At 40.5% G+C, this 12401-nt stretch overlaps 1 non-coding gene across 1 annotated transcript; it reads right to left on the reverse strand.

Moving 5' to 3' along the window:
* Positions 1 to 12027: 12027 nt before the first annotated feature.
* Positions 12028 to 12100, reverse strand: Trnaa-ggc. The gene has a single exon. It is a non-coding gene; the product is annotated as a tRNA-Ala (tRNA).
* Between the last annotated feature and the right edge of the window lie 301 nt (positions 12101 to 12401).

Here is a 12401-nt window from a genome sequence, read left to right on the forward strand (position 1 = left end):
AACAAGAGGGAAATGCAAGTGAGAAATGGCCCAACAGCGGAGCCGGGTTCAGTGCCCGGGTATTCATCTCGGACGAACCTTCTAACCCAAGGGAATATCTATGTGAGGGATTCATAGCTATACCAAAGCTTCTATTTTCAATTCCATCTCAAATACTTATTTTACGCGATGGGTATGAAGATAATGTTCCGAAGGACCAGGCGGTTTTAGTTAATAGAAAAGGCAATGTTTCAGATATATAATACTTATGTCAAAAAATATAACAAGGAGAAATCTAGAGTACAACCGTTCTACCTGGCGACTACGAGCTGACTGCCTGCCCACGGCACCGGAACACGTGGGGGCAGTTACACAATTTGACTTACTTATTCAACACAAATTTGACTTACTCTGAACAAAAGAATAACGAATAACCTTAGGTGGGAATTCAAACTGGGGTACAAAGACTTCACACACCTATTCTGCTCTTGACCTCTTTGCCTTCCGCACCAAATTTCAGTAACAAATTGAAAGGACTATCTTTTTGATACCCACCTTTTGTATGTATTGTATATGTTGTAAATGGTTGCTATTTATGAGATTGTTTTTATAAATGTTTTTTAAATTAAATTTACATATATTATTTTGATTATAAAACCCTATTTAAAGGCCTTCGTGCTCTTTTTTGTGTTAAATTAATAAATATAATTTATTATTATCACTAACGTAAACGTAATCTACCGTTGAAGGACCATAATAAAATATTTCTTTTTGACAAATTTAAGTGTACCGGGACTAGCCACGGTTATAACTTTTACGGGAGTCACCCGCAATCGAGGGATCCGGGTTCGAATCCCGGTCAAGGCGAATGATTTTTTTCTCTGTGGATTTTTCGCACAAAATATTTCTTTATTTTTGACCTCTTGATTACATTTAAATATGAACTATTGAGGTTCCGATCATGTGCATAGTAAAAGCGTAGACTTATCAAACGAAACACAATAGGCTATCATTATTATGGCATAAGATAACAAAGAAGTAGGATAATAAAATTTAAAAAACTGTTTTATGCCACCAGCTTATTTAAAGGCATGATTAGTTTCGACGCAACGGCTTTATCATCAGATAGCACCAATCTTGGTGGAATAAAACAAAGTTTTTTTCATTGTATTATTAAAATGAACGTCCACAAAGTTGATACTGAGACGATTAAGATCCAAACGAGGAGGAGATAGGGCTTGATTGCTGCTATTCATATATTATGCAATAAACGGAAAAATATGAGGGGAGAGGAAGGGAAGCATTAAATGAGAGGATGCAAAAAATACGAAAATCTTCAGCTGAAAAATTACATGCCTACTTACAGGATTCAATCGCGGTTCACTAAAATATTGTTATCGATTCATTAATATCAGGAAGATAATGTTTCTTAAGAGAAAGAGTAGCCAGTAATTCAAAGTGAGCTGTTGGTATTATAGTTCTCCATGGGTGTGATTAAAAGGCCAGCAAAGATTCTCAATAGGAGCTATGCGCTTAACGGGTTTTACACATGGATGATGAGGAACGAGGATGAGAATTACGGAATAACAAAATAATATTTTTCTTTTACGTTTAAAAACAATCACTCAACATTTAATCGAAACTTGAAGCACGTACGTGATGGAAGGGCTCAATATTAATAATGAAAAACACTTTGTTTCTTCCACAAGTTTCTAATTTTTTCCTACTTTATTACCGGTTTCGGCTATTACAACATTATCTAATACAGCCGGAGCTTCGTATGTTCAGGGCTAATTAGAATAATATGAGGGAGCCACACGTATCTCATTACTTATTGCAGAAAATAGTAATAATTTTAAGAGGGACAATTGCCTTAGTACCCGTTATATGGGTTCATCATTATTGCTAATTCATATTTGGATGAATCTTCCTAAAATTATAGTAAATAGAATAAATATAATAACAGAGCAAGTAAATGACGTTTTCATATTGTTCATGTTGACTCTTGTAGGTCTCTTTTAGTGGTTCCTGCTGACACCATGCTAATATTTTTGATATTCAATTTTATGATAACTTAAAAACGCATACGGCGATAGATTCAATTGGTAATCAGTCCCTAGAGCGTCTATAACGCATATATTCACGCAATTTCAGTTGTAATATAATTTGTAAAACCTCCCTTCAATATTAAATCGTTATTTTCGAGTTAAAAGATACTCAAAGCAAATCCGCTCACAATATTCATAAACAAGAGGATAAGGTAGAGGAGGTATCAGATCGTCCCGTAGAAACCTCATCTCTTCAGCCACTTCGGGCGCCTTTCAATCAATTTTCAGAAATTTAGGCATCGCGGCGATGAGCAAAGAACGATCCAACTATGGAAATGATTTGACAATCTTAGAGAGAAGACGGAACAATTTAGTTGTTCACATTATGAGGTATGATGGTCTGATGAAAATAATCGTAGCTGGAGGGGAAGAATGGCAAGGGACGCCCCAAATGAGTGGCATAGAATAGGTTATAAATGGAGTAAAAGGAAGAAATACGTTGCTATGAAAAGGCGGATAGGAGAGAGGAACTAAGAGCTGCGTCAAACTAATCTTAAGGCCGTTTTACACGGGGCACTTACTTGCACAATCTGACGTGCGTACGAAGGCGCAGTCAAAATTGCGTCGTGTAAAGCGGGGAATTGCTAGAACACATGCGAGATGCGTGGACGTGAGATGGCAAAATAGACCCTGTTCTAATTTCGTTCATGCATTCGCGCAATTCCACGCCATTTTAGAAATTAATGCAGCTCTAACCTGCGCAATTCCGTGCCCCGTTTAAAACGGCCTTTAGGATTTATTGAAATGCACTTTGTAATGCACTTTTTCACAATAATGTAATGAGTACGACGCGTTAAATTATCTTGTTTACTATCTTTTATTTAAATATGCTGAGCTTCCACTATATCCGTCTGAAAAGTTGTTAAAATTGTTCATTTACGGTGATGATGACTGGCAACCTTGAGGAATATCAATGAGAAGTTCTGATTTTGATAGAGCAAACCCTCAAAAATATGAGTTTCAGTTCACTTCCCTAATTACCGCTTATTTCTTCGTGTCATTTCGGATTTCTCTGTCCGTCAGCTACGCGTGTAGTGGCTTTCACAAACTCATTTTAACGTGTGGTGAGTGACAACACACTTATTGTTAGTGGCATGCGGGAGAATCCTCTGTCGTAACCATGGATGGCAAGTGAAACGAAACGAAAATATTTGGTTTCGACCCGGAGGGAAACGAAAATCCGAGGCATGGATTTAGTTGCGTTCCCGCACGAAATTTAAATCACCAAGGAGTTTAGTTTCGACCCGGGACGAAACTTAATCATAGGAACGAAACTAAATTAAACGAACCATGATTAGAGCGCAAATGGTAATATCCACACTATTTTATCACTTAACCGACCATGCCTTCGACACTCGGTGTTATTTTCAAGGTTTCCATATACCTCCTACCTTGGCCTGGGTATATATACCGATAGAGTGTTTTGCTGGATTACCTTGAAAATGACACCAAGTGTCGAAACCATGGTCGGTTAAGTGATAAATAAAATAGTGTGGATATTACCATACGTGCTTTAATCATGGATATAGCATTTTTACACAAAATTAAGCCTGAAACGATTTTATAAGTAAATTAAAAGGAACTCCGCTGCTCATAGTTAAGATTCATTCCCAGAAGTTGAGTGGATGGGGAAGAGAGGGAATAGTTTGGACCCATTACGTTTGAGGTTAAAATACGCAAAGAGGTTAAAATGTTGAGCTTAAAAATCGAATGGCCAGTTTGCGTTCACCGTTCGCCTGTTAGAGGTAAAAATATGAGTGCCCCATGCATCTAGTGGCAGTAGGCCGAGCTTCTACTTGATTCAACCATATTTCGTGCTCGGTGGGTGGGTCGAAACTAAACCGTTCGAAGGTGAAGCACGTGGTCCCTCCGGTGCGAAACATAGTTTGAGTTTCGTTTCGTCCCAGAGTTTTACTTTAGTTTCGACCCGAAGGAATTTAGACTCCGATTTCGTTTCGACCCCGAGTTTACCTCCCCTGGTTATAAAATCCATTTCGTTTCGTTTCAACACTTCGCTCCCGGGAACGAAGCTATTGAAATTTGAGTGGTTTTGACTGTCGTTAAGTTTCCATTGACATTCGACCCCAAACTAACTTTTCTTCCGCACCTCAACAAAATGAAATCCAAGGCCATGTCAGTCGTGAGAGTTCTTTATCGACTCAATTCCACTTCCACGATCCAATCGCCATGAGAGCTATTTTCACCGGTTGCGTTCTCCCAATCCTCGAGTACTGCTCCGTTATTTACTCCACTGCCAGTCCCTCCAACCTTAAAATTCTTGAACGCCCAGTTAATTTCTTCAGTAGTCCGACACCGTGTTCCTCACCTCTGCAATTCTTCTCGCTCTGGAGTAATGTCTGCCCTATCTTGAGTCCCACTATCCTCCCATAGGAATTTTCATGATATTTCCTTCATTTACAATGCCTTAAATGGCAAGTTCCGATCCTCAGAAATACTGCCTTTCTTTTCACTCCACATTCCCACCCGCTCCTTCCGTAATAACCACCTACTACACCAACCTAAATTCCATCTTTCTCTCTCTCAGAGATCACTTTTTTACAGACTCCCTACCTTTTTCAATGCCATTTCGAGTAATCACCCTTCCCTGGATCTTTCAATGCCCATAAGATTATTCAAGAGGCAGCTTCGAAAAGCCATCAACTGAATTCCTTTTTTTTTCTTTTTTATAGCCTTTTTATAGTTTTTTTATAGTTTATATTTTTTAAAGTGGACACTGACGAAAGAAGACGAGAGAAGATTGGAGGCATTCGAGATGTGGGTATGGAGAAGAATGGAAGGGTGAAATGGACGGAGAGGAAAAGGAACGACGAAGTGCCGGATATGGTGGGTGAGGAGAGGCAGCTTTTGAATGAGATTCGGAGGAGACAGAAGGTATGGATGGAGGGAGTGCTCAGCGGGGAGGGGATGTTGAAAAGGGTGTTAGAGGGTAGAATGTTAGGGAAACGAGGGAGAGGAAGGAAAAGAGTAGGATTTTTGGATAGGTTGAAGGAAAGTAGGCCTTATAGTGAATTGAAGAAGGCGGTAATGGAAGGAAAGGAAGGCTCCCAGATCACTTCTTTAGTACTCCATGCAAACCTACCTTAATCGGTAGAATACTCTAATAATAATAATTTGTTAAAGCTGCAGATTTTATGTTTTGTATTCAATGTAAAGGCCATTTTGTCTGTGTTTGAATAATTTAATAAATAAATAAATAAAAATCCCTGGTTGTGACATTCGCGCTTCCAAACTTTGAAACTTGGCTTCCCGCGTTCAATGGGTTCGGTCAGGAGCTCGAGCGCATTCTCGAACGATATTTCAACCATGATATGCATTCGGATTCGTGGTTGTGGAATAAATGGGTTATTTGCAATTGAAAATTATCCGCGGGCACTTGCCTTGAACGTGTTCAGTGATTTCCCTTGGAGGTCAATGCCCCGCGAACTGAACCATACCGGTGTGTCGTTTCCTTTGAAAAATAAAGCCGGAATACCTTCACAGGGTGGATTCTAAGAGGAAAAATAAAATGATTCCTTTATATCATGAGTCCATATAGTCACACAGTTGTAGTTGTTCTATTTTTTCCTTACATTTTACGATCTAATTTATTTAACCTTCCACTAGATTACATTGTTGTGAGAACGAAAGTGTTCGAATAAATCCTATGAAAATATTATTAAGTATGTATTATTATAGTATATGTTTTATGAATCAGTGGCGGCTTGTGAGTCAAATGCTGGGAGGGGCACACTCCACCGGGGAATCAAAAGTTTTTAATATTTTGTGCATTTTAGTGAGTTTTTTAGGCAATCTAGAGACCACTAATACGCAAAACAATCGATAGCACTAACTCGATTAACTCAACTACAACTAGGCCTATTTACATTAAAGCAATTTACACATTATAAGTGAACTGGTCACAAAAACAAGGTATTCTACAACACTGCAACACCAAGATTATACGGCCTCCGGGTGGCGCGGCGATGTCAACTCACTAGATAAGTCGTTCTGCGCATGCTCGGGAGGCGTCCCAAGACTTCCATAAGGCACAAGCTTAGACGTGTCATAGCACCAGCAGCCCCCACCACTACCACTCTTCATATAACTGCATGTTAATGGATTGGGTCGTTCTGGCCAGTGCTCCACGGCTAAAAATACTAACTTCTCGCGCTATTTTTGCGTGTTTTTTTCCTACATTTTCGATGCATGCGATTGAAAAAACACCTTGGGAAATAGATGCACAATTACAATTGAATGGGTATTTAATTTTTTTCCTTTTTCAAATCTTTGGGAGGGTTGGCGTCCGAGAGTCCTTATGGGCAAGCCGCCACTGTTATGAACTATATTATGTTTTATTTAATAAATATAAAGAAATTCCGCAACATCGTGCCGCACATCATACAAGATCTCACTCCACACTCCACGCATGATGCTCGTAGCAGTAATAATTATTGTCAACGCTAAATTCCGTTTACATGTTTGTGGAAGTAGTCGCGACATCCTGTTAACGACTTACCCCCAAGTTGTATTACCCTGAAGATAATGTAGTGACGTGGACACCCGGGACGAGTTAAAAATTATTTTTGGGATTGTACTCTTGAGAATGGCTCAGTAACTGTCAAAACCGGTTAATTAAACAAAGTGTGGGACATTATTAAAGTCGTTATTATCCCTTCCTATGCCAGCGACGATTGAATCATTCCATTTTTATTTTTTATTAGGAAATCTTTGCAAGCTTGGCTCTTTGGCTTGGCTAATACGAAACATAAATGATAGAAGTGGCATACAGACTCAAGTGCAGTGACTGTGAGACCTGTTACAAAGGCCAGACTGGACGTTCGTTCCGAGTAAGAACAGGGGAACACAGAAGGCATTTAAGAAACGGGGAGATAGACAAATCGCATTTCGCGAAACACCTATGGGAGAGTGACCACAGGAGCGATTTTGTCCCGGAAATTCTCCACCTTGAGAAAAAGGTAAGAAGGATGGACTGCTTGGAAGAGTTGGAGATTAGGAAGCACATCAGGAATGGAATTTTAGCAAATAAGAATATTTTTGTCAACTATTCACCCATCTTGGAAATTCCCCTGAAGTTGAGTAACGCTCCAACCCCAACGCAACCCTCCCATACCAACGCGAAATAGCAACCAAATAAACGACAAAATAACTATAAAAATGACGATTTCTGTACCTGAAGATGTCGCCTCTGCAACAAAACCGGTCGTCTTAAATAAATTGTGTGCAAAAGTACCATACATTTTTATTGTTTACAATGGATTTCCACAAAGTTACGCCTGAAACAATCGAGTTTAAGCTTGGCTTCCATTTTTATTTAGGATATTTTTAGCTCACTTAGCCTTAGCGTAACCCCTTAAACATTTGGAATATCGAGTTGCAATTTTCCACCAAAATAAATTTTTATTCTATTCGAGATTCAATGTTACAGCATCATCATCTGGATAAAAATAGCAATAGGTGTAAAATGTTTATTCAAAGCAATTTTTACGGAAAATAGCACCTTATTGTGGCAATGTGGACAAACACCACTCCATTTCGCTTGGATTCTAGAACTTTAGGCTTCTAAACTTAGTTCATCCTATTCTGTAATTCAAATTTTCAGCTGAAAACGCTCTTTTTGACACTCCGGCCACGGTGGCGGCGGATTAAGGTCCTCGCCTGCCAAAGAAAGGTCGCGGGTTCGAGTCCCGCCTCGATATTCAAGGGCATGGATGTTTGTGCACGTTTCATTGTTAAATGTTAAAAAAACGCGATGCTAAGGCCGAATAGAGCTTTTTTCGGTGGTGAGGAAATGTTTCGATAAATAAATATAAACGCTCGACAAAGTCGCTTAGTCGCTCGGGGGGCTTTTTCCCATAATTTCTCTTTAAATAGGTAAAAAACAGTCTATTTCAGTAATCGATACAAAAAATAATTAATAATGACTCACCTATAGCTTCCATTTTTGTTCCAATGTTTCAAACCATCGCTGAATATTAGTAAATCACTGGTCGATAATTTACCTTCAAATATTTTGTATATCCCATTAGTTCAAACAAATCCCAACAAAACAATAATACGAATTCCCTATAATATTTAAGTTTTTTCTTGACATCAGCATAAAATAATAATCAAGAACAGATTCCCCATAGATATCCTGCCATTCAAACTACCGAGCAATCTTGGTCTACCAAAGGTCGTACAGTGAACTCATAGAGTTTTACTGCTCATAAATTCTCCGGGAATAGCGAATTTATTTGTATGTGTCAACGAATGACGTATAAAAATAATCGAGAACAGAACGAGCATAACTTCGATACCCGTTTCTATCATTCGAACTACAGGTATGTTGGAAGGTTGATAGGGGGTAGTATGCAGATGAGTAGAAAGGGGTTGACAGGAAGGGATGATGCTGAGTTCAAAAACAGCGGGGGAGTGAAGGTTGGTGTCGGAATCGGGAGAGAGAGAGAGAGAGAGCAGCTCAATTATATGCGGCGTGAATTGAAGGCCCCTGGGTGTGGGGTGGGGGTGAGCGAACGGGCGGCGTCCACTAGGGCCGTCAATCAGGGCATCGGAGGCATCGTCCCGGGACACGGGGAAATATAATTCCCACGGCCTCTCCGCTGGGGATGATGGTTCGTTGACCCAAGTCCAAAACCTCGCGACGCGATCATTGTACGGACACGGTGGAAATTTCGGAGGAGGTAGCGGGGATCACGGAATCTTTCCCTCTTTTGTTCCTGGGGAAGGAACGTGATCGAACTGTTACGAGACACGTGCAGAAGTTCTCTAGTCCTCCTGATGAGTAGTAGTTTTGCCTTTGCATGAATGTGGAAGTATATTTTTTTAGAATGCGTAACATTTTTATGACCATGCGGTGTGCATGTGGTAATCCTCTTTCGAGCTGCATGCTTGTGATTTATCACCCCCTGCCAAACCCCTGCCACGCTCTCTGTCGCCACAACGATTTTCTCACTTCCGCGTCATTCAATCTCGGTTCGCTACCTCCTTTTTTTAATTTTATTTGGATATAGCCGAATATTTAATAATAAAATAATATATATTATTCCCAAAGTTACGAGTGAAAGAAAAGCTTCATCTACATTTAACTTTCTTATTGATTCTTGAAACGAATTTTTCAGATGACTCTTAAATCCTTCAAAATCAGCTCTTTTAAAAATGAGAAATTTCCGTTCATGTAGACATTTTTTGCGATGTTTGAAAATAAACTTAATTTTGCAATTTCCTACATGTATTTTGACCTCAGAAAAGATTTCCATCAGAGAGGAAAAGTACAAAGTACATGTACTATTGGGAGAGAAGAATTATCTCAAAAAAATTGTGCAGCCACTATCGGTAGGTGTAGATCATGTCTTTCGGCATCGTCTTCAACAGGTTACCATACCTCACAATGAGGCTACCTGCAATGAGTCATTCTCAGCCTCCATCTTTAGTTTAATTCGCTGTTTAGGGCGTGACTTCACGGACTCGACTTGACATAGTGAAATGTAATACGATTTATAATTATTATTACGGTATTCTACCGTTTATGGTAGGTTTCCATGAAGTATTAAAGAAAAAATCTGGGAGCCTCCCTTTCCTTCCAGCACTGCCTTCTTCAATTCACTGTAAGGCCTACTCCCTTTCAATCTATCTAAAAATCCTATTCTTTTCCTTCCACTCCCTCGTTTACGATTCCTCATAAAATGTAAAACTGTACGATCTAGGTTGTCACGTGAAACGTCGTCATCTGGAACATTTGCATCAAAGACTCTTAAGACACAGAACACCTTCGTCTTAGAACCTAGATCGTACAATATTAAATGTATGTGTCCCAATTAATAGGATTAATGGCGTCACTCGCTAGGATCACTCATTGCATGTTTTTTCCCATAGTTCTAGCCTTGCATGTATTTTGCTATAGGAATTAATAGTCATTGGTAATTTTTTTTCTTATGACTGCGCGTGTGTAAGAACACTTTGATGGTATGCATAATATTCCTATGACCATGCGGTGTGCATGTGGCGGCAGTGGCGCCGACTCCATGGGGCCTGAGGGGGCCCGAGCCCCCTCAAAGATTCGTTTGGGGGGGCGGAGCCCCCTCAATATTTCAAGAAAATAATTAAGTTATATTATGCTTTGTGAAATCACAAAAATATATTGGTAATTTTTATTTCCCATTTTTGACGATAGTTACCTTTTAAAATAAATTCAACAATGTGTTAAAACAAATAATTATAAGGTGAAGCAGGTTGACTGAATCAGGTGGTGTGAATCATGATAGTGTTTCGGTGCTGCGACACACTTTGAATTTAACCTCTTCCCGGGGCAAGACCTCGGATATGGGCCCCCCCAATATTTTTTATAAGTCGGCGCCCCTGTGTGGCGGTCCTCTTGCATGCTGCATATTGATGATTGGTCATCCCCTGCCAAACACCCTTGAGGTGGCTCGCAGGGTATTATGAAGATGTAAATGTGGAATTATTAAGGTTTTTGCATTTCATTATTCCATCTTTAGGATTTTACAAGTATTCTCTACTCCGATCCCCCAGTGCATATAGGGGTATATAGGAATACTTCCTCTGACCCCACCGTCGATGACCATACGAGAGTAACGGGGGGTCACGAGCCACCACTAAGGACGCCGAACGGAGAGACGTTTAGGAGAATTTCGAAAAGGTATGCGAGTGAGAGATGAATGGACGGGGTTGATGGGCTCCACCGTAAACTCTTTAATAAGAACACTCCCCGCGAACCGTTGATGCAGAGAAGAGGTGGGAGGTCTCAATGGGATTTCATAACTTGAGCCCCCCATTTCACTCAACAGCACTCCATATCCTCGTGGCCCGCGGGGGGAAACTCTAAAGGGGGTATTAAAAACACGAGTGCCAACGAACGCCACAATGCGGACGTAAAAACGGAACCATTTTTTTCCCAGGCTTAAAATCCTTTGTCCAATGCCGATGACCAAAAGAAAGCTAGATGAGTAAGGAGCGTGTGTTCTCTCGACGTTGATGCAGCAGGAAGGAAATTCCCTCTTCACGCGCTGACTGACACACACGCTAATAGCAGACGATTTTTTTTAATGGGATGCAGTAAGGACGCGATCTTACACATTATATCTGCAAAAAAACTTGTCATCTCGCCACTCTGACCTCATAAGTACGTAAGACTATCGTGCTGGAGCAATCATCACCTCGCCCAGCTGGACGTGGAGTTTACAGACACAGAAGAGTTTTCTCGCTGAATCAACTTGTCACAATCGTATTTGGAGAAGTCGACAGACAGCTAAGATCATTTGCGCCATGGGGGAGGATAGGGAAGGGAGGATGGAGAGAAACCCGGCGTTGGACTGAACCGTAGACTATATAACCTACTACCTTACACTATAGACTAAACCTTAGACTATATATACGAAAATAGACTCAACCTTTTATATAAATTCAAGACCAGTGTCTTTTCTAACGAAGTTAACCATATCTTACGGACGCCAAACATACTACGGAAGATCAGATCGTATAAATAAAATAAGGGAGATGGATTGTACAACAGACAGATTCAGAACTAATAAATAGATTGCATGACTTGTAGTGTAGCCTACTAACCTATGTAAAACTTAATGCGTGTTTCTTAATTTTATTATCATTTCCAACAGCATATGGTAGTGTAATTTGTTAGTATTCGTGACGTTTTTTTGGACCGTGTGGTGTGCATGTGGGAGTCCAATTGCATGCTGCATGCTGGTGATTCATCACCCCCTGCCAAACACCCTAGAGGTGGTTCGCAGGGCATTATGTAGATGTAGATGTCGGTATCAGCCGCTCTTAACGTAAGGCACCAAGGGTACAAATCATTGCAGGAACAAGTGACTGTGTACGCAGTCACGCGCACGGGTGCAAAGTTATATACACCAAAGGATGAAGTTCGCCATGAAAAAATATTTGACTTAGCCGGGATTCGAACCCGGATCTCCCGATTGCCGGTCAGGCGTGTTAACCAGTTCCACCACCAAGCCATTTCCTCCTTTCGTGACCGGCAATCGGGAGATCCGGGTTCGAATCCCGGCTAAGTCAAACATTTTTTCGCGGCAAACTTCATCCTTTGGTGTATTCACCAAGGGTACCACGTCTTAACGTCTCATCCGACGGACGGAGTTCTGTACTTTCAGTGCCCCTCAAAAAACAATAAAGCTGGGATCGGGCAGTCTGAAATATCTCTGCTACCGCCAAGATTTGAACCTGGGCCCAGTGGGTGGGAAGCCCAACCAACCATGCACCAACCCGAACCCCCTTAACACTTTCTAAACCAGAGCTGAT

This window comes from Ischnura elegans, chromosome 7 (assembly GCF_921293095.1).
Source record: "Ischnura elegans chromosome 7, ioIscEleg1.1, whole genome shotgun sequence".
Taxonomy (NCBI): domain Eukaryota; kingdom Metazoa; phylum Arthropoda; class Insecta; order Odonata; family Coenagrionidae; genus Ischnura; species Ischnura elegans.